Source organism: Archocentrus centrarchus, chromosome 9, assembly GCF_007364275.1.
Source record: "Archocentrus centrarchus isolate MPI-CPG fArcCen1 chromosome 9, fArcCen1, whole genome shotgun sequence".
Classification (NCBI taxonomy): Eukaryota; Metazoa; Chordata; class Actinopteri; order Cichliformes; family Cichlidae; genus Archocentrus; species Archocentrus centrarchus.
This window is the reverse complement of record NC_044354.1, coordinates 18327958-18350557: the sequence shown is the minus strand read 5'-3', so window position 1 is coordinate 18350557 and position 22600 is coordinate 18327958.

The window sequence follows — 22600 nt, the reverse complement described above, 5'->3', positions numbered from 1 at the left end:
TAAAAAAAAAAGAGGCTTTTTTTTTTCTTTTTTTTTCTTGTCTTGAACTAGTTCTTGACTTAATCTTCTCCTGGATGAACAGACCACACATTTAGGGGCATGGATGGGGGATGATTACATTCTGTTTCTTCAAATCTAGTGTAAACTCTAAATTGTAAACCCTACTCAATGTTCTAAGTGTTGGTATAGTATCTGTGACCATAATCAATCTACAGTCCTGAGCTTTCATTTGGGTGCTACAGTATACTTTTTGAGCAGGCAGTGAAAAGAACTAAAGGCAGCAGTGTTAAACAGTTAGTGGTCTTATGGTCATTTAAGATGTTGTTGATAATTGTGGGTGTTCGCCACATGTCCACCTGCACATGTGTATATTTCTGTCTCTATGTATATAAACAACACTTTTCTTTCATTCAACCTAATGATATCTAGTACCTTTAAAGGACATTATTGTATGCAAGGATGGCTCTGTAATGGTACTAATGGAAGGATTTCATTATCTGCATTTATATATAAAGAATGTATACAGGGATAAAATTAAACAAGCCCAAACTGCTTGAAAAAGCCATAATCTGTGTGTGAATGTCATAATATGTGCTTACTGAGTGTGTGTAGTGACTTATTACAATGTGTGAATATGTTTACAAGCAGCAGAAAAGTAGCTTGTGAGGAGAATTTTAGAATTGTTGGGGTTCGTTTTGCCCCGTCAGAAAGCACAGGATATGATGTATATTGTAATCGGAGAGTGAAGTCATCCTTCAGTTTTTGTGAGTGCGTTTGGGAACTTCCAACTCTGGTTTTCCAAATTTTAATGGTTCCCTGGAAGTTTTTCTTAATTCATATACAATAAGCTTTTGTCCAGATGAGTGGAGAGGAATGATAACTGCCTTACATCAACAGTTTGGGCCTGTGTGTGTCTTCTTACTGAAGATTATTATTAGTATTATTCAGATGGACGTGGAGAAATGTCAGCCTGTTCTTGAAATGGCTTCCTTCAGATGGGAAATTCTTCCAAACGGGCAAATTTGTTTTCAGTATTCAGAACAGGAGCTGCTGTCTTCAGCTGCGTGGTGTCCACTGTTAAGAGGACTTGAAAGTCTTTCTTTGCAACTTAGGCAAATTAGCATTCAACTTAACCACTTTCATTTGGACGTAGTTATAGAAAAAAAGCATATTTGCAAAAAAGATGAGGCAAAATGCATGATATAAAACCCCTAAGAATATTATTTTGCCCATCATGCATTGTGTTTGTTTTCAAAACATACACTCTGACAGATGCTGACAAAAAAAAAAAAAAACAGAAACAAAAAACATCAAGACTTTTGCTGGCATCTTTGCAGATGAGAGATATGTTTGTGTATGTTCATGCAATCATAATTTTCCACTGCACTAAATGAATGATGATTGCTTCACAACCGCTATTTCACCCAAAAAAGTTTTTGTTTTCAGACGGCACATGAAGTATATTTAATGCATGCTATAGAACCAAACAGCTTCATGTTACCAGCCATTTTAGCAAAGGTTTACTATCTGCCTGGGTCATGAATGTTACATGAAACTCAGCTCAGTGTGCTTTAACCACAGGGTGGTTAGGTGTGGCACAAATGACAATGATTTCCTAAACATTTGAGTTTACTGCTGCTGCTGATGTGAACACTGTAAACATTCAACACACCATGTTTATGGTTAGGTTTTCGTGTGTGTATGTATATATATATATATATATATATATATATATATATATATATATAATAGAATGTTCAAACTATCAAGATGGGACTGATGTGCAGACTTTCGGCTTTAATTCAGGGGGTTTTACAAAAACTTTGCATGAACTGTTTCATATCTATTTTATACATAGTCCCCCATTTGAAGAGGCTCAATATTAATTGCAGAAACTAACATCATTTTATTACTTTCTTTTAATGAAGCTACTTTCAGCTGCTCCTTTGTCACAAGGGGCTGCCACAGCATGTAGCTCCACATGTTTGATTTGGCAGGGTTTTACACCAGACATAATCCCAAAGGGGATTTGTGCCTCCAGCTGGAATCAAACCAACAACCTTTTGCTTGCCAAGCAAATGGGTTAATCACTACACTATACAGACACTTGTTTTACTGTTTTTAGCACTTAGCTTAAAAAAAAAAATGTTTGCAGTTGATGACCACCTGAAGTCTAGAACCCATGGACATCACCAAATGCTGTGTTTCCTCACTTGAGTCGTGTCGCTAGACCTTTACTGCAGCCGCCTTCAGTTGCTGCTTGTTTGTGGTTCTCTCTGCATTCAGTTTTGTATTTAATAACTGCATGCTTTATTGGATTGAGATCAGATAACTGACTTGGCCATTAAAGAATATCCCATTGCTTTGTCTTCAGAAATGGTTGGGTTGTTTTTGTAGTACGCTTTGGGTCATCATCCATTTCATCATCAAGTACTGCCTAATCAATTTTGGAGCATTTGGCTGAATCTAAGTGAAGAGTGTAGCCCTGTACACTTCCAAATTCATTGTGCTGCTTCTGTCAGAAGTCATGTCATGATAAATATCAGTTCCACTGGCCATTCATGCCCATGCCATAACATTGCTACAGTGCTTCACTTCAAATCATGATAATTTTTTCTTCCCATCATTCCATCCATCCATCCATCCATTTTCTTCTGCTTATCTGGATGGAGAATGGAGAATTTTTATTTTCATAACTGTGCAAAACTTTTAGATGTCTTCTGCCAAAGTCTAATCTGACCTTCTTGTTCTTGAGTGTAATCAGTGGTTTGCACCTAAACTATCTGTATTTACAGTACATTCATGAAGCCGTCTCTTGATTGTAGACTTTAACAATGACACACCTACTTCCTCAAGAGTGTTCTTGGCATAATTAGATGTTGTGAAGCCATTTTTCTCAACTAAGAAAGAATTCTGCAATCATGCACTTTAGTTGTCTTATGTGGTCTTTCAGGCCTTTTGGTGTAGACTGTACCAGATTGTTGATTTCATCACTCCTAAAGTTTTTGCTATCACTCTGACAGATCCTTCACTTGCATTGAAATCTCTTTTTAAATTTTAATGTTACAGTGAAAAACTATAAAATACAATTTCAACACTTTGTATCAACTTTAGAAATTACGTCTGCTTCACTTGTCATGAGCAGACAGGCCTCACATTACCATGAAACTGCTTGTCGGTCAATCGTCCAAGTATTTTTGAGTCTCTAATCAAATGGAGACTATGAATAAAAAGTCTGTAATTCCTAAACAGTTAATACAAAATTTTTGTTAAACCCCTTGAATTCAAGCTGAAAGTCTTCAATTGCATATTGATTGTTTCATTTAAAGTCCTCTGTTGTGGTGTACAGACACAAGACTACAAACATTATATCTTTCCCTACGAACCTAACTGTATATAGCAATGTGCATAAAGTAGTTACATTTAAACAAATCTATCTGATCATCTATTTAAAACATATCTACAACATCAACGGAAAATGTCAGCCCCAGTGTGCAACTCTCTAAAAAAAAATAACACGAGTTTCTCATCTCACATCAATATTAAACAATTTTGGAGGGAGAAATCCATCAAAGATGAAGCGGAGCTGCCAATTCTCCAGCAAGAACAGCCTCAGTAGTCCATAATACAATATAGGCATAATATACTGTAGTCCAGACCCACTCATGGAGACAATCCAGTGCTCTCCTCAACAAACCTGGGCCCTTTTTATACCATGATAACCTTATTATTTTTGATGTGTGTCTATTTTCAGATTGAATTATCTCTATATATAGCATACAGTATTTGAGGTCTTTGTGGCAAGGTGTGTTTGTCCAGTTTGACACTTGGTTCCTCTTTTGCAGTCACTTACCCTTGTTTCACATTGCTCCTGAATAATTCAGAGTTCAGTGAAGTCTACAGCAGGATTACTACTGGAAGAAGGTAAAACGAAAACAGTCTGCAGCATTTGCACTCAGATGAGACCTAGCGATGTTTAGGCCTTATACCAGAAGTCAGAGAGTGACATTTTATCTTCCACCCATTAGACAACATATTTTTTTTCCTTTTCCTTTCATGTGCAGAAGGGTAGGAAGTGCTTCATGGATCTGCAGCATACCATAGAAGTAAATGAAAACATTTACTTGTTAGAAGTATATTTTGTTCCATTAATGCAATTTTCAAGTGAACTTTTACCCCACTGCACATATTTTAAGGTGTTCACAATCAGAAAATTTACAACTTAAATCTCTCCACACTTCCTTTTTTGGGCAGCTGTCACAAGAACAATATAGTCTGTACCACTCCTTCTATTAATCAAATGTGCGTTTGGTCAGTTTGTTGCTTACTTTTCAGAAAAACTGATGAGGCACTGTGAGTGATTATACAGGCAGCTTCCCATAAAGGCGATCAAAACTGGCAGATAAATTAAAGGTTCTGACATGTAGAAAATGCAAATAAACTCATAAAAATTCAAATCTCCCCTCCCTTTATACCCCCCCCCCCACCCCCTCTCTCTGTAGAGGGTCTGAGTTTGGGGTGAAAAAGACAGCTGATCAGCAGTTTTTCCACAGCTTAAGAGAATGTATATGTACAAGCCTACAAATCACACAGCACAATTTTCGGAGATATTACCGGTGTAGGAGTGCAGCAGTGGGACAGCTTGAAAAGAGGCAGAATAAAGTGCTTTTGTAGGGGGAAAGTGAACTGTGGCAGCTGGGACTGGATGTTGGATGTAAAGGCAAATGATATAGTTATCTTTCTGGATGTGCATAATTTAAGCTGCTGAGATAGTGTAGAACAAAGTGCTCTTTAAAGTAACTTTAAAGTGCAAACCAGTAGAAGAGTTGTGGGCACTTCTTTTGTCCTGCATCCTTGCAGTCCTGTGTTTAAACACCGAATGTGTGTTAACGCTTGTCTCTGTGTGCAAATACACGTGTAAACAGGGTTGTGTGCATGTGGCTATGACAGGGAACGGGGAAAAATCTTGAAGCAGGAAATTTGCTATAAGAGCAATTCCCCCCCCCCCCCCCCCCCCCCCCCACCCCCCCACCCCTTTTCCCAAAAGGGATCCTTGTGGAGTCCGGTTTGTTTCTGCTCTTCACAGAAGACTGGAAGAGAAGAAGCAGAGGAGGCAGGTAGTGGAGAGGTTTTGGGGGCACGGGAATAAGAAAGCGGCAGGTAGCTGTACATTTCACAGTTGATTAATGAGTCACTGGGATGATGTCTCTTATCAACAGTCTGCACATGGCGGAGAGAGAGAAGAAAGGTTTACTGAGGCTAGGAATGCTCCAATCACAGATGGCTCCCATTGCTGTCCCATCATCCCTTTCTGCGCTCACCCACCTGTTTTTGTGAGGAACCTCCTCTTCTCTTCTCTTCTCTTCTCTTCTCTTCTCTTCTCTTCTCTTCTGCAGTTTGTAGCTGACAAAATCTGGCCCTTTATGCCCTGTGTTAGGGAAGGAGTTGGTGAGTTTTGTCAGAGAAATATGTGTTACACCTGCTACTGTGCCGTTCACAGTGTGTCTTTGTTTGAAAATTACCACATGATCTGATGTAAACATTAGTAAGAAATTATTAATGTGGGTTATGTCATCATTGCACAGGTCTGGCTACCTGCTGACAGCTGTAAAAAAGAGCCACCTGTAAAATGTTTGATAACAGAGATGTTCTTAAAAGATAGCACTTTCACATTTGACAGAACGGGATGTTTGATATAAACTCCTGTTTATCAAGTTTGCTATGCACCCTGGTTGTGCTGATTTTTTATAAATATGTTTGGCATGCACTAATGGTTCTCAAAACCAACGTGATATGAGCTGAGAATGATAGTTCTTTTGATGCCTGAGCAGAAAAATCCCGGCCCCAGCATGTATTGGTAGCACTGTATTGTACTGTGACTATAAAAACATAAATCACAGCGAGAAAATGGGAAAAGAAAGAGCAGCAGACAAATAAATTCAGTGTAATGGGGTGCTCTCATTGATGTGTGTGGTATACAGTATATTCTTGTAAGATTAAATATCACTTTAATGTTAGCAACAAAAAAAAAAAAGATGTTTTTGTCATAAGAAGGAAGCCAATTATTTTGCTTTGTGATTTCATTTGTTCTTCTAAAGGTGTTAATATTTTACTATAATGTGATAAGTCCATTACGGCTGATCAAATAGAAGCACAATATTAATGGCAGTTGTAGGGAATTAAAGAGGTTAGAGAGAAACAGATGCAGCTTCATTGTGACAGACTGCAGTGCTCATTCACTGTAAAGAAGAATTTTCAACGTAGGTAAACCAGGGGATGTTAGAATGATGGATGTGAAAACAATAACAGAAATACCTCAATATCCAAAGTCCATCTGGAAGCAAGTCTTGCCTCTCGCCAGCCCATTTTGATACTCCACTGCAACTAGCATGTTTGACCCTTTTTCTTTCAGAAGTAGCTTAAATCTTCATAGCATAGATTCAACAAGTTGCTGGAACCATTCCTCAGAGATTTAGGTCCATGTTGCTGCAGATTTGGCCACTGCACATCCATGATGCAAATCTCACATCAAAAAGTTGCTCTGGTGACTGTGGGGGCCATTTAAGTACAGTGAACCCACTGTCATCTTCAAGAAACCAGTTTGAGATGATCTGAACTTTGTGACATGACATGTTAACCTGCTGGAAGCAGCCATCACAAGATGGTTACACTGTGCCCATAAAGGGATGGACATGGTGAGCAACAATACTCAGGCAGGCAGTGTGCTGTTAAAATGGTACTAAGGGGCCCAAAATATGACAAGAAAATATCCTCAGCACTATTATACCACCGCCATCAGACTGAACCACTGAGACCATGCTGCTTTCATGTTGTGTATGCCAAATTCTGACCGTACCAACTGGATGTAACAGTAGAAACTGAGACTCATCAGACCAGATTTTACCAGTCTTCTAATCTTCAAATTTTGGTGAGCCAAAATGGTGAGCCTGTGCAAATTGTAGGCTCATCGTTGTCTTCTGCAGCTGTAGCCCATTTCCTTCAAGCTTCAAGGTGTTGTGCATTCAGAGATGCTCTTCTGTATACGTTGGTGATTATTTGAGTTACTGTTGCCTTCTTATCGGTTCAAAGCAGTCTGGACATTCTCCTCTGACCTCTGATATCAACAAGGCATTATCACCCAGAGGACTGCTGCCCACTGGATATTTTCTCCTTTTTCATACAGTTCTCTGTAAACCCTACAGATGGTTGTGAAAATCCGAGCAGATCAGCACTTTCCTAAATTCTCAGACCAGCCCATACGGCACCAACAACCATGCCACATTCAAAGTCACTTAAATCAGCTTTCATCCCCATTCTGACACTCAGTTTGAACTTCAGCAGGTCAGCTTGACCTTGTCTATATGCCCAAAGGCATTGAGTTGCTGTCCTGTGATTGGCTGATTAGCTATATGCATTAATCAGCAGTTTAACAGTTGTACCTACCAAAATGACCAGTGAGTGTATTTGGGCAGTCATTTTGAACCTTTATATAAATTAAATAATTTATTAATTTATATGGTCACTTGGACTGTATAAATCTATACAGTCCAAGTGACCATATAAATCAATGAATTATTTAATTTATAAGTTAACTTGGACTGTATGAATTGGATTAAAAACTAAACAAAACACAAAAAGTGTTTCCCCAGAAAGAGGTTCAAAGATTTCCCCTTAGATTTCAGTTCTGGATCCTGTGGGTGGCATATGTATGTCTCTGACAATAACATGCACATGATGCTTATTTATTGTAAATTTTGCATATCATTATAAACAAATAAAAATGCTGGGAGCTAAAGCAAAAAAAATATCAAATATTAATCAGGCAATATAGGGTTCGCTTTATTTTGCCCAGTACAGAAAATTGTGACAGTTTCAGATGCACTGTGATCGGCTGTGTCATGCAGCCCAAACATGCACCAATATTTATTCCTTTTCAATACATTTATTGCTGTGACCTAACCTTTTTTACATTCCATCCATCCATCCATCCATCCATCCATCCATCCATCCATCCATCCATCCATCCATCCATCCATCCATCCATCCATCCATTTTCTTCCACTTATCCAGTTTCATAGGATGAGGGCCACCAGTCTAAAAGAAAAACACGTTTCAAAGAAATGTCCACGTCAAAGCAGATAAATTGTGTCAAATTGGAGGTCAATAATGATGTAAAGACAGCATAATGAACTGAAGTATGTCTGTGAAGTGTTTGAAGGTTAAATCACTGACATAATCATGTTAGGAGTTCAGAAGGCCCATGAATTTCATAGCACAGACAGCTTTAAAAGAAAAGCTGAAATCCTTCAGATTTTTTTTAGCATTAACAAGCAAATGCCTGATGCATTTAAAAAGGAGTTAAAAAAAGGGGGGGTGGGGTTTAAGAAGGTTTTGGGTTCAAACCTTCTTGTCTGCTAGAGCACTTGCAGTTATTTCCTGGCAAAAGTAGTTATGAACTGATAATAAAGCTGCAATTTCCACAAACACCTTTCAACAATAGCTCTGTGCTGACTGTTATGAAAACCACATGTATCAAATATTGTGATAATCAATGTTATGTTCACAGGCAAAGTGAAGGAATAGGATCATCAACTAACAATAACAAATAATGGCAATCTATGCTGGATGGATGGATGGATGGATGGATGGATGGATAGATGGATGGATGGATGGTCTTACCTATTGTTGATACTGAAACTTTTTATCATGCCATTAATGCCCAATTTTTAGCTTGAAAAATCTTAGCCTTCAGCCCTCTTACCAGCAAAGAAATAGTCAGCATAGTCAAGCTGTCATCATTAGTACTGTACTTGTTTATTCTAACAAACTGCTGGGTTTTGTTATTTTTCAAGAATTTATTAAGAAAGCCAAAATTCACTTTTTCATAGCCATTTTTGTGCAGTTGCACAAATGGTTGCAAGTGTGGTGACCACACTGTGGACATGCACACAACTGAAAGTAACCTAAGAGACAATATATCCTTATTTAAAACTTACTTCAATTCAAAAAAGTAGAAGAAGAATTTGAAAAATACCAGAGGAAACTAAATAAAACTTTGTGGTTGATGGACATGCAGGTCCTTTACAAATGTCCAGGGGGTGTTGCATCACATTAAGCATCCCTACTTCTTCATGGCCTTGGGTCAATGCCTTTCTATGTTCTACCTTGTCTCACATGGCTTTTCTCTGGAGTTTCTCCCACAGTACAAAGACATGCGTGTTTAGTCAATTTATGATTCTAAATTGTGGATGTGAGTGTGAAAGCTTGCCTGTCTTTCTGTTTGAACCCTTTGATTGACCAGTGGCTAGTCCACCAAAGGGCTAACACAGGCTCCATTCACTCCTGTAGACTATGAGCCGTCCTCTGAACAGTCTTTATGTGGAGTATTAGAAACTTTTCTTGGACACTTCCTAGGTTTTTATCAACAAAGCCTCCACCACACTCCTATTCACAGTAGTAGCCCTCTTCACGTCTATGGGTGCTCTCCTCTTCATTTCTAATCAGCTTATTGTTGCTGGTTAATGTAAAACACATGACAGTCATAGAATAGTATATTAAAGACGTATCTATCTATTGTTTTTGACTTTTAAAACTAATTTGACCATATATTGACATGAGATTAGGGGGGTTATCAGCTCACACTTCTAGTGCATGCTTGCAAGCAATGATATGAAGTTTAATCTGCATCTCACAGTGATATAAAATGGGATCCAAAAAATACTGAACAATTTACTCCTGTGAGGATTTTTTTGTACAACCAAACTCTGAAAAAACAAAATGAAATAGCACCCTTCTGTCACTGAAAGCACCCAAACTCCCATCACACACACACACACACACACACACACACACACACACACACACACACACACACACACACACACACACACAGCTTTTTGCTATACGGTTTGTCATTGCAACATGGGATCTATGGAGCTGCCTCAAGTGGCCACTTAAGGAACTGCTATTTTTGACACTCAGAGGTTGCCTCTTGATTATTAACAGTGTGACAAAGTATGGATTTCACTACAGACTCCAGATCTGCTGATAGATTTAACTCAGAATTGTTCGAATTTATTTGGCAACAACTTGAATGTAAGGGACAAATTCCCACACTCCAACTTTAATGGATAACCTTATCACAAAATGTTTGTCAAATGAAAATAATTTCAGTTAAGTGGAGGGAAACTCAGAGACACAGAATGACTGTAATGGAAATCAAAACTAAGGCAACATTTTTTTGTTGAGCTAACATCTTAGTTGTTTTGCAAGACGAGTGGACAGCAGTATTGAACCAGACCACTTGAGATGTAATTCCGTGCTCCATTGAAGAAAGACTGGACATTTCTATTGTCAAGACGCACACACACACACACAGACACACACACAAAAAAAGTGAAGGTGAAAGAAAGGGAGGCAGACAGAGGGAATGAAAGAGAGGCATCAGCAAGAACAAAGAAGCACTGGAGAGAATGAAGCGAGGAGAGGACTCAAGCCAGTGGAACTGTGAAACAATCTGATATAGATTCTGCCATGGCTGTATGACTTTGACAGCATCATGCTCAGCCCTCTGCCTCTCACATGTGGGGCGGTTATTGATGGAGCCATCATATCCAGGCTGAACATCTGTTAAGAAATTCTACTCATCTTATTGGATTTGGTGATGGGATTTCTGTCTGTCTCTCTCTCACACACACACACACACACACACACACACACACACACACACACACACACACACACACACACACACACACACACACACAGCTGTAGCCTGGTCTTTATTGCACAACCACAGCCATCCTGTGGAGGGCACATACACAGACACACACACACAATACATAGCGCTATATGGAGTTCAGCACATAGGGATTACATTGCCTCTCACCACTGTAGCTGTTGCGTACCCTCCTTGGATGTGTCTGTCAACTCTGCGTTTTAATGTATTTTAATGCTGTTTGTCATTCTCAGAAGAATGCTGGCAATCCGATCAGAGGTTAAATTTTGTAATATTCCTGCAAAGGAGAAAGAGAGCATGCACGTGTTATGGACAGAAAAAAAAAAAAAAGCTGGAGTGGAAACTACTGTGGAAGCTACAGGTAGCATCCAACAACAGATAGTGGATGGGGAGAGTCCTGCAGGTGGCATTATGGGAGAGAACAGGAATAAATGCAACAGAGGAGTACCATATTAAAATAGTTTATTTGCAAATAATGCATCTGTAATAAACGATAATGGAATCTGAATATTTTGGTGGACTCATGTCCATGAAAAGCCGTTGTGGCTATGGAATGAGCTTTCATCTGAATTTCCAAAGGAAGGAAAAATGAAAGGCAAGAGAGCGAGAAAGAGGGACTGCACAAACAGAGCGAGGAGACAGAGTATAAAATTCACATGACAGGTCTGGTTATCTTGAATGCAAGAGCTGGCTGTGTGTTTGCCGGAGTGACACATTGGTTCTTTTATTGATAAATTAAGGAGCGCTATGCTATAATGCTACCAATATACTTTGCAGGAGCCTGGGTAAAGGACCCACTCTAAAGGCATAGATGATGACAGACTGTTTAGGCTGCTCCTCATTACTCTTGCACCTCCCAGCCCAATGTGTTTACATGTTTATGACGTACACATAGTGAAAGATTCATTATTCCCGCTGTCTGTGGTGATTTAAAATGGAATGGGTGGATTTTTGGATTACAGGGGCTCTCAAAGAATAAGATTTGGTTTTACTCACTACTGAATTTGAATTTAAAGAGGAAGAACCATCAACATACCCTTTTCAGATTAAAAACAAATAAACAAACATTTAAAAAAAATGATTATAGTTTTTGTTAAATGGTTACTGAGAAAGACACTGATGGTCAACAACACTTTTATGAATCTATGTATTTTATTTTCTATGCTGTTTTTGGTGTGTTTGGGCTCTAATGTACAGTAAGTATCTACAAAACATCTGACAGAGGATGATATAGGGGAAAAAAAAGCATTATGCAAAAATATTCAATGCATACCTTAGAGCTGAAGGGCCCGTATATAGCTGTGGATATGCACACACTGCATAACCTCACCACACTCGTAACTACACTTACATACTTAAACTGTACATTCTTCAGCAGGAATATGAAAGCAAAATATCACAGCTGCAAAGCAAAGAATAAACCCCATGCAGCCCATTCATGGTTTCTTTTTCATTAAACACTGAAAAACTCATTCATTCTGCATCTTAAACATTGTCATATTTCATGCCTTTTTCCCCCTTTTCATTCTCCCTGATGAGCAAGTTCCCCTCAGTGACGATGCTGCAGGGCTGAACAACAACTTGCTACCCCTCAACCAATTAGAAAATTGCTCAGCATATGAAATACTGTACACTAGTGCTTCATCAATTACTGTAAAACTGTGTATTTCGCTGCTCCAGCAAACCTGCTGCAAATGTGGCGGTGGTCTTTTTTATTTCTTGGTGTTAACAGTTCTATCATAACCGACTGCAAATAATATTAATCAATTATAAATATTTAGTGTGTTACCAAAGCAAAAGCAGGGAGGACACTTAGGGCTGTTGACTTGTTGGCGTGAAGTGGATATTATGAGAAATTGGTCATCATGACTAAATAACCCAGCTGCATGTCAGTAGTATTGATAAAAATAATGCCAGATGGATAATTCCAGCTATTAGATTAGACACTCAACCAGTTATGTTTTTCCTCATCTGATAATTCAACTCAAAAACGAGAAAGGATTCTGAAATCTAAAAAGTCTTAAAAAAAAAAAACATAAGGGAGATCAATTCTGATCAAAAGCTACAGGGAGTGTGTGGACAGAGATTTATTAAGTGGAAGCAAAGTCAGAGTAAAGGTGAGCGTTATACAAAGCTCGATGCAACTGTAGAGAACTGCTCTGGGAATCCCAGTTTGATATTGCAAGCGCATGCATGTGTGTGCATGTGTGTGCAGCCTCAAACAAGAGTGAGTTGAAGCCTGAATGTTAGCTTTTCGCCCAGGGCTGTTTTACTACCCTGAGTCTGTGTACTGTATGTATGCATTGAGGCATAGAGAGAGGTGAACAGAGAGAGAAAGAAAAATGAAGAGGGGAGATGTAAACGGAGGGAAGAAGAAGTGGTGTCGATCCGCAGCTGTTACCCCTTTTCCCGTCTCCCTTCTTCATAGGTGAGCTCCAGGTTTGTATTCTGAGCGAGTGTATTGACTGGAGAAGTGCACTACACGAGCACCATCCCCGACCACAGAGGACCCCACAGGGCCTCCAGCAGCCGTGGACGGACGTGCTGAACAAACCCAATGTCAGGTCAAAACACCTCCTCTTGCAACCACACATAAGGTTGGCCTGCAATGGAGAGGGAACTCGAGAGAGTATAAGAGAGAGAGGAGGGAGGAGGAGTGCACATCGGATAGATGAAGGAAGAGATGCGGACACTGAGAAATAATGAGAGAAGCAGAGGAAAAATAAAAGGTATGGTGGGGGAGGAGGTGATGTCTTAGAGATAGTGATGAGAAGGTGGATGTGTGTGGTATAGATAAATGTATGTGTGGGTGGGTGGGGTGAGATGAGTGTGTGGCTGAAGATTTTTTTCACCAATTCACTTTACTTGACTTCCTTTCCTTCAATGCAACAGTTTCTTGCCGAAGTCTGATATAGCACAGATACATAAACAGGTCTACACTTTGCAGCTATACCTGAAGTTCTGAAGATGGAGCTAAAATAACTTGTCTTCAAATTGTATATTTAATTTCAAGTAACAAAACATCCATCCATTTTCTTCCACTAATCTGATTCAGGGTTTCAGGGTGGAGAACAGGAAGGTGTTGGAGTGGCTCTTGCCTCACAGCAAGAAGGTCCTGGGTTTGAATCCATTATCTGGCTTTTCTGTGTAGCGTTTGCATGTTCTCCCTGTGTCTGTGTGGGTTCTCTCTGGGTGCTAAAATGGATGGGTGGGTTTTGATGGGCCTATCCCAGCTATCATGGGGCAAGAGGCCGGGTACCTTGGACAGATACAGATAACCATTCATGCTCACATTCACACCTACAGCCAATTTAGAATCACTGATTAACCTTATCTCATGTATGTCTTTGGCCTTTGTGAGGAAGCCAGTGTGGGAGGAAACCAGAGTATGTGGAGAGCATGGGAAGAACATGCAAATTCCACACAGAAAGGATTTAAACCCAGGACTTGCTGTTGCCTCACAGTTTATATCCGACACAGTTCAGCATTTTAGCTTAGCAAAGAAGGACTAAATGTATTTATTTATTTATTTGGGGGGGGGGGGGGGGGGGGGGTATGTAGCATGCTTCTGATCAGCAGCTAAAAAAATAACAAACAGCGGTTCAGTAATGAACACATGCATTTTTATTCTCTTTAAGCCAGGCAAAAAATAAATCTCAAAAACTGTCTGTTTTGTGCTGGAATATTTCTCGGCTAGAAGCAGAAACTTTCTGCACTATATCTTACCATTTGCAATAAAATTTCATCTTAGCACAAAGAAGCAGTGGGACGCCACTAGTATATAGATAATCTAATCTGTCTTCCCAGGAAGTCACTTTCTTCCCTCTGCCCCTTACAAAAAGGGGCAAATTGACTTTTTTTCTGTAGAATTATTATTTAACTATTGAACAAAGTCAGGCTAATTGCTTCGCTCAATTTTTAAAAATGAAAGGAAAGATATAGAAGTGGCACAGACCATTGACATGACAACTGCTTTATCTTTTACAAAGACATCACTGGAGACTCTTTGAGATGGAAAGAAAAGATGGAGAGTCACAGAGCTGGACAGAGAGGAAGAAGCTAAACATTTCATGGAAAAAGTAAGAGGAGGGGTGATTAATTGAGGAGGTTAAGTACACTGAAAGAGATGCTTACAGTTAATGGGAACGACAGTTAATGGGAAAGACAATAAGACAGTAATGGACAAATGCAAAGCTGATGATTTATTTTCATAGAAATGGTCCTTCCAAGCGTTTCCTGTCAACAGAAGGACTGTAGTGCTTATCTTGTGTTATGATTTCCAAGGGAGATTTCTGGTCAGATGACAGCAAGACTCCTTCTGTTTAACATCCAAGTACTTTCACAGCTCGTATAATGCAGCCAACATCATCCAAGGCTGCGGCATTTAAAAACCTTCCATACTCACTGTTGGCCTTCCAATCTAAATGATTCATTTAAGTGACTAAACAGCCTTTAGAAGTGTGGGTACATTTTAATATTTGACAGAATAAAAGCACAGCAAAGGTAGGGTATAACTGACTGATGCATAATCAGAATGCAAAAAAAAAAAAAAAATTGCTGGCTGAAATTGTCCTTCTTGCATACCTTTGCTTTAATCTTCAGCCAACTGGGACATGGAATCCACTGACACATGAATAATGATGCATTTTGAGAAAGGGACTGACATTGCAAGGAGGTGAGAGCGAGAAAATCCAAACATCTAACTGGAGTATTCAAGTGACAGTGTCTATGTATAGCTTGACAGAGCCTAAAATTTATTATGATATTTATTCTCATTCACTGTCTCTTCTCATTTCTCACCCTCTCAACACCCACACCTACAAGTTACGATAATAATAAAAATAACTTTCTTCTAAAGAATGACTGTATTTTTTAATTAATAGAAATGATATACAATACCAGTCAAAAGTTTGGACACACTCACCCATGCATATGAATGGGTAAGTGTAGATTATGTAGATTTCGATGATTGTGCTAAGGGGGTCCACTGTTCCCACCTTCATCTCTCCACGGCACTCAGGGCTAATGAGTCGAAAGGAGAAAGAAAGCAACTGCTGACGTTAGTGGCTGAGCATTAGCTTGAACCAGGCCCCATGCAGACCCACTTATCTGTAAATCACCTGTGTTCTGCAGACCGTATGGCCAATTACATTGAACTGAACCAGTACTCCAGAAACAAATCAGAGCACAGCGTTGTCATCCATTTATTCCAGATCCAGGGAGAATTCCTCTTATTCTATTTAACCTTTATCTGCTTACAGGGATAACCTCATTAGGATATAATGTATTTTTCCAAAATTTTGTTTCTTTCCTCACTTGCCTGCTGGGGGTCAATCACGACTGCAACAGGAGAAAGAGAATACTGCATCATGTTTGTATCTGTGAGTATATGTGTGAAGTTGCTCCAAGTCATTAATAATGTTCTTTTAGTCTGGTGTGATTGAGTTTATTTGAGTTTAGTGCGCAGAACTGCTGGGCATCGATTAAAGGATTTTTCCCACGTGATATGAGGTACATGGCAAAAATGAATTAGTTTTTATCCAAGTTTGTAATGCATATGAGGAAATTAAACTTCAGCGGGGTCAGCGCTACAGGGGTCTGTGCAGGGTCTCTCTAAACTTTTAGCCTTAGCTATAGAACTGCTGTAATGAAGTCCACTCAAACAGGAAAGAATTGACCACAGTATTGATCGGCACATAAAAGGTAGAGATAAGACTGACATGATGTTATGTCAAGTAATTTATCTTTTAACTTGTTAGAATGATTGGCAGCAGAAGGGGATTGTTATCACAGTTGGACAGCCGCCCTATTCATCATTAGTTTAAGTCAGTGTATGAATAAAGATAAATGGACTCTCTGGGAACGTTTGGTATGGATTTGACTACACTTTCTCATAAAGAGAGAGACAATTTAACCCACCCACCACCACATAACAGAAAAAAAAAGCTACCCTTGAAACAAAAGAAAATAATTACTGATGTAGGCTCAACAATAAGTAAAACACCTCACAGCTGTCACAGTGTGTTTGTGTGTATGTTTTATGTGTATGCACCTGTGTTCGCTGGTTTGTTTGCATTTGCGTTTGTGTCCACTCTTCTGTTCTGCCTAGCGGTCCACTCAAATTACACACTCTATTATCTGGTCTCTCCAGCCAGCAAGCTCATTTGGAAATGAGATTTAAAACAGCAATAAATATAGAATTATGTAGGGAGAAAAGGGAACGGGGATGATTTTGAAATTTGAAATTTTTTTCAGGGGTTGGTCCAAATCACTACTGGGCATTTGAGGGGGGGAGAAAAAAAGGCAGATAGAAAGACGTAATGGCAGTGACTAAATGCTAGCCAGTGATTTTGAGCATTCAGGCCCCTGCGTTGAAAGCAGTATTTTCTCCACAGTTTGAAATCCTTTTCCCAGGATAATTATCCATTGTAGATGCCCATCCTCAGATAATGACTGCCTTGCCACTGAGCTGGGAAATTAACAGGGACCCAGTGTGCTGCAAGCACAATGGAGGGACTGCCCCCTGTATCAGCACTCAGCTAATTTTAACCAAGGAGAGAAACGGGGAAACTGCTGTTAATACTTCCCTCCTGCTCATGAGGAATAACATAATTTTGTTTCTTGCGCGATATCATCTAAAAGGAAAATGAAAACTAATTCTTGAGAAGACCTGGATTTATGAAGTGAATGGCAACATTGCCCCCTTGTGAAACTGATAAGCAACTTCTCTGCATTCAGTAACACTACAGCTGAGGACTTGCACTGGCTCCAACTTTTTTTCCTTTAAGAAGCTTTTTTTTTTTTTTTCCTCACTTCAGCCTCATACTGTCAACACACCTTAGTAACTTTTAGCTATGTTAAAAAGGATAAAGTGATCAGGAAAGATCAGGAGGGGTAAAAATGGCTGTGGGAAATGGGTTATGTGAAGTGGGTTTATTTTAAGGTACCAGCTCATGAGCTGCTTGTGGCACAGAATAACAGACTGGAATCACAAGCTGGTATTATGTCTGCAGTGGGATTTTTAGAAGTGCATTAGTGCAGCAGGGCCCCTGTTTTAATTGGTGTAGCAAGTATTAACACATTTGTTTAGCGCTGTGCCAGTATTCACAGCGGCTTGATTATAGGAATGTGAGGCCATGTTTCACAAGTTTGGCCTCTTTGCAAAGTATTAACTGCTGGCCTCTACTTCCATGATTCATCTGAAACACTCACCGATAGTGTCTCGATTGAATGTCAGCACTATCAACAAAATAAACTAATAAAATTATCTTCTTGACCCCTCATCACCTAATTGTTCTCTACGAAGGAAACGGATTTCAGAGGGATGAGCTGCTTGGCGTGTTCTACTATTCTGTTCACGCTGCTCGACTGTGCACCTCGCTGCAATTTATAGTCCAGTTACACTCCACATCATCCCTATTAGTGGATGCTTAAGACTTCTCAAAGCAGTTAACTGTTGTTCGCGTCTGAAGTCTTAACCAGAGGGAGAGATGGATGGGTTTTATTTGTGAAATTTATACTATGCGCACAACACCTGCAGGGCAAAACAAGTAGATGATGATGACTTCAGCAGTGATCCATCTGCACTGCATATGGGAGGAGGCAGCATGCAACTCTTTGCCCATGCATCAAAAACTTAAATCATCAGCAACAGTTCTTTTACTAACCCCATGACTTAATTGGATTATGTGCAAATGTAGTTTGAAAGGTAAAATGAGTGTGAAATAGCAGCTGGAAGCTGCAAAGGAAGATTCTCGGAGAGCCAGAGGCATTCCTATCCTACCGTTAACCTCTCACGTGTGCACATTTCTAAGGGCTCGAGATGTATACTGATGAGGAGATCTGTATGGATTTGGACTCAAACTTTTATCTGAAGTTAGTTAATCCTTTTTTGTCTGTGAAGACAATGCCTCGGCTCTGTGCCCAACACTTTCAACACTGAGAGTATGTTGATGAATTAAAGTCTCATCAAACTGTGGCTTAGCGGAGTTAAGCAAGGCACATTAAATCAATACTAATAACCCCAGTATTTGCCCGTGTGAGTGTCTCAGTGACAACATCAGTATCTCTGTGTACTACTTTCTCAAAATGTGCCACTCATTGGGTGCACAAGCCGACAGCTTTATTGTCCCCGTCTAACCTGACGTTACCGTTACTGTGCTCTCCGACCACATGGTGCCAAGCTTATTTATATGCTACCGGTGCGCGAGATCTTGGGCAGAGCAAATTGCCTTCGTGCAGAGAGAGACAGCTATCAATGCTTTGATGTGTGACCATCTTGTGTGTGTACGTATGCGCATGTACTCTGACTTCATCTCTTGAAATGGGTTAAGTTGTACATTTTTATGCTGGGGAGGAACACAAAAATATCTGCTTGGGTTTTATTTATTGATGAATCGTTTATGTAGTTTGTTGTCATACAGTGAGAGTGGGAGATTAATGAAGTTCAGCTGGAAGCCATGTTCCTTCAGGTCGACGAGCAGGTGGAAGTCTCTTTTGCTTTCTTTGGGTCACACCACCCCTCGGTGGAGTTGCGATGTACAGGGCTCGGAGGGCTGCCCTGCCCCTGCTGTACCAGCAGCGTAAAACAAGGTCCCTGTAGTGCCTGACTCCCGGACTTCTGTCCCTTGCTGCAGCGGCAGAGAATGAAGCAGCCATACATCATAGGCCAAGTGTGTCCCCTGGGGCAGTGACAGACAAAGCCAACAGAATCAATAAAGCCTTAGCTCAAGCCCTACTTTTGTGCACTCAGACCTCACCTTGGCCTCTTTACCTTCTTTTCTTGCTCAAATTCCATCACTTTCTTTCTTCAATTCTTACATTTCTTGTCCAATTTTCTCTCCACTCCTTTCTTTTTCAGTGACATCATTTATCTTCGTCGGACTACAACTTCTGTCAATATTATCTCTATCTGCCCTTCTGCTCGGCCCCAGGTGAACATGCTGATGCACAGTGGAGCTGTCAGCCTTGACAGGAGATAAAAAAAAAAAAAAGAGAAAAGCACTTCTGAAAGAAGAAAAGACCGGGCCTGAGGATTACTGAAGGCCATTCAGCTTGTTAGTGCAGAGGCACCTACCTCAGACGAATGCATACCTAATTTTTTTTTTCACAGGGCTGAGTGATTCAAGTTCTGAGGGGTTGAATGTTCCCCAAATAGACAGTTTAAATGATGGAGGGCCTTGTGTGGTACCCACAAACTATTTCAGACAGCAGTGGAAATGCTATTAGGGAGATAGAAGGAGCACTGGGGAGTAGTTCACAGTAATTAAACTGGAGCGTCAATGTTACTGCTACCTGTTTACAACCCAAAAGAGGAGCAGTTTCCTGTGGCAAAGAGGTTTGGTTTTCATTTATTACTGTCGATTACCATTATGATGACCTCTCACAGCGAACATTGATTTTATTGAAGGAAATGGTACTTGAAATATTTCACCATAAAAGTGATTCCTGATGGATAATAGTTACAGAGAAGCTCTAAAATATATATGAAGGGCAATCCAGACCTGATTCTATACCTTTATTTATAACTTAAGGTGTCCTTCAGATAACATGTAAATAATGGCATGTGAGGATTTCATTTCATAAGACTGTGTTGTACTCTTGCAATAATCAAATTAAATTTAAGAGTAATGCTTCAATCCAAGACAGCCAATGTCAGAGATTATTTTGGAAAGAGACTCGCTAATCTTTACAGCTGCTTTACAACAATACTTACACATCACACAGCGACTATATGTATTTGCTCATAGTACAAGACTATTATGACTTGACAGTGACTATTTTATCTCTGTATGGATTCATACTGGATATACTTTCAGCTGCCTGCATCCACTTGTCTGCCAAAAAGGTATGTGCACAAACAATGAGCACACTTACATAAGACATTGGATTTTAAGCTCAGCAGTGTGTGTGTGTGTGTGTGTGTGTGTGTGTGTGTGTGTGTGTGTGTGTGTGTGTGTGTGTGTGTGTGTGTGTGTGTGTGCCTATTTCACCCTAACCAAAATCACAAATGCAAGTGTGGGGTTATGTGATGGTTTCACATGTGGAAGTATAGGTGTAACATCCATGTGTGAGAACTGTGTGTTTTCACTTTGCCATGCCCTTCGTCTGGCCAATGATTAGGGTCACTTGCTTGTGCCAGCTGGGTCAACATCATGCAGGGTCTTTTTACTCAACGAGGTATTGATCTTCATCCATGTGCTCATTTGTGTCTGTGGGCGTGAGTGAAGATAAGCAGGAAGATGGGGCCAAGCCAAGAAAAGGAGGCGCGTTCTGGAAGAGTAAATTTGACATAAAAATCCAATCAATTGCTGCAGCCCATTCCCAGCCTGACAGCCCGAGCTGCTTGTCAAAGTCTGGAAAACATAAAACTCACATGAGTAATCACACTGCCTCTTTCGCTTTGGCTGAAAACACAAAACATCTTTTAATAGTTTTCCTGTACAACGCAATCTTTAGAGACTCGGTAGAAGATTAATATGACAGTAAGTGTAAATACACAAAGAGCCATGCACACATAGTAGATGCAAACACATTTATGTGCAAAGGAGTGCTAAATATTTTTTATCAGCACTGCTTCTCATTTTGTATCTTTAGAGACACACACACACACACAAAAACAGACTCTGCCTTGTCATTCTCACATGCACAAGAACAACCTGCGTATGTTTAGCTGTAGCACCTGGCAATAAACAGTAAAAAGGGGGGAAATGATACCGTGAAGCAAATGAAATGAGATCATTCAAATACACCTCGGTCACAGCTAAAATTACAGGCTTTTAACAATTGCCCCAAACACACTATTAAATACAGGCATACATATTTTGCTACCCATTGAGTGAAAAGGTGTATCTCTAACTGTGCTCCTTGCTGCTGATTACATATCATTACCCAGACTAAAGGCGGGGGTATCAGTTCAAGAAAATCTGGCATACTAGGAACACTGAAGGAAGTCTTTGTATCTCTACCAAACATGCCCAGATGGCAATGAGGAATTATTGAACTTTCTATTCACAGCCAGCCAAAGGCGTTCAAACTTTATTTTATTGTATTAATCCTGAGAGACGGAGAAGTTTTGATACTTCTAATTGTGATGCAGCAGTCTTTGAGGCTTTTGGGACTAAAGATTAAGAATGAGAAATGTGGGTAGACTGTAAAAGAAGGAAAAGGAAAAGAAAAAATGAAACTAACACAAAGAAGAAAGACAGGCACAGAGGAACATGATGGACACAGAAAGACAAAACAGGAGCTGAGGCAGCTAGATGTGAGGATGTACTTGCACATCAAATGGGTATTCTGCCAAGACTACACTGTGGGGTTATAACCTGCCATCCCGATGATTTATTCAACTCATCTGTGACATAAATAAACCAAAGCAGAGCTTCCTTTGTGTTTGCGAGCGAGACGATGAAGTCAGCCGAAGCAGTGAAGCAGGTTAAATCTACAGCAGCACTGCAAGGTGGGTGACGGTATGAGTCATCCCCCCCATAGCCACTTACTAACTTACCTGCCGGTGCACACATGCACACACATGGGATGCACAGGGTCAAGTAATTACACTGTCACACATGGTCTCACAAGAAAAGAACACAGAGGGATTCATTTTTGACACTGTACACTTTCAAGCACTGAGATATTTTGACCGCCTGTGAAAATTGAGTGTGACTTAGAGGTGTGGCAAAGGATGATTTACAGTCTGTATGGATAGAGAGGCAGTAACTTATTATGACAGTGAGAAGCGAGAAGAAAAGTAAGAAGAGATAGGTGGAGCGATGCATGCAGGGAACAAGAAAGACTAACTACCAACTAATATGGCCAATAACGATAAGAAAAATAGCACTTTTATTAAATGATCCAAAGTGC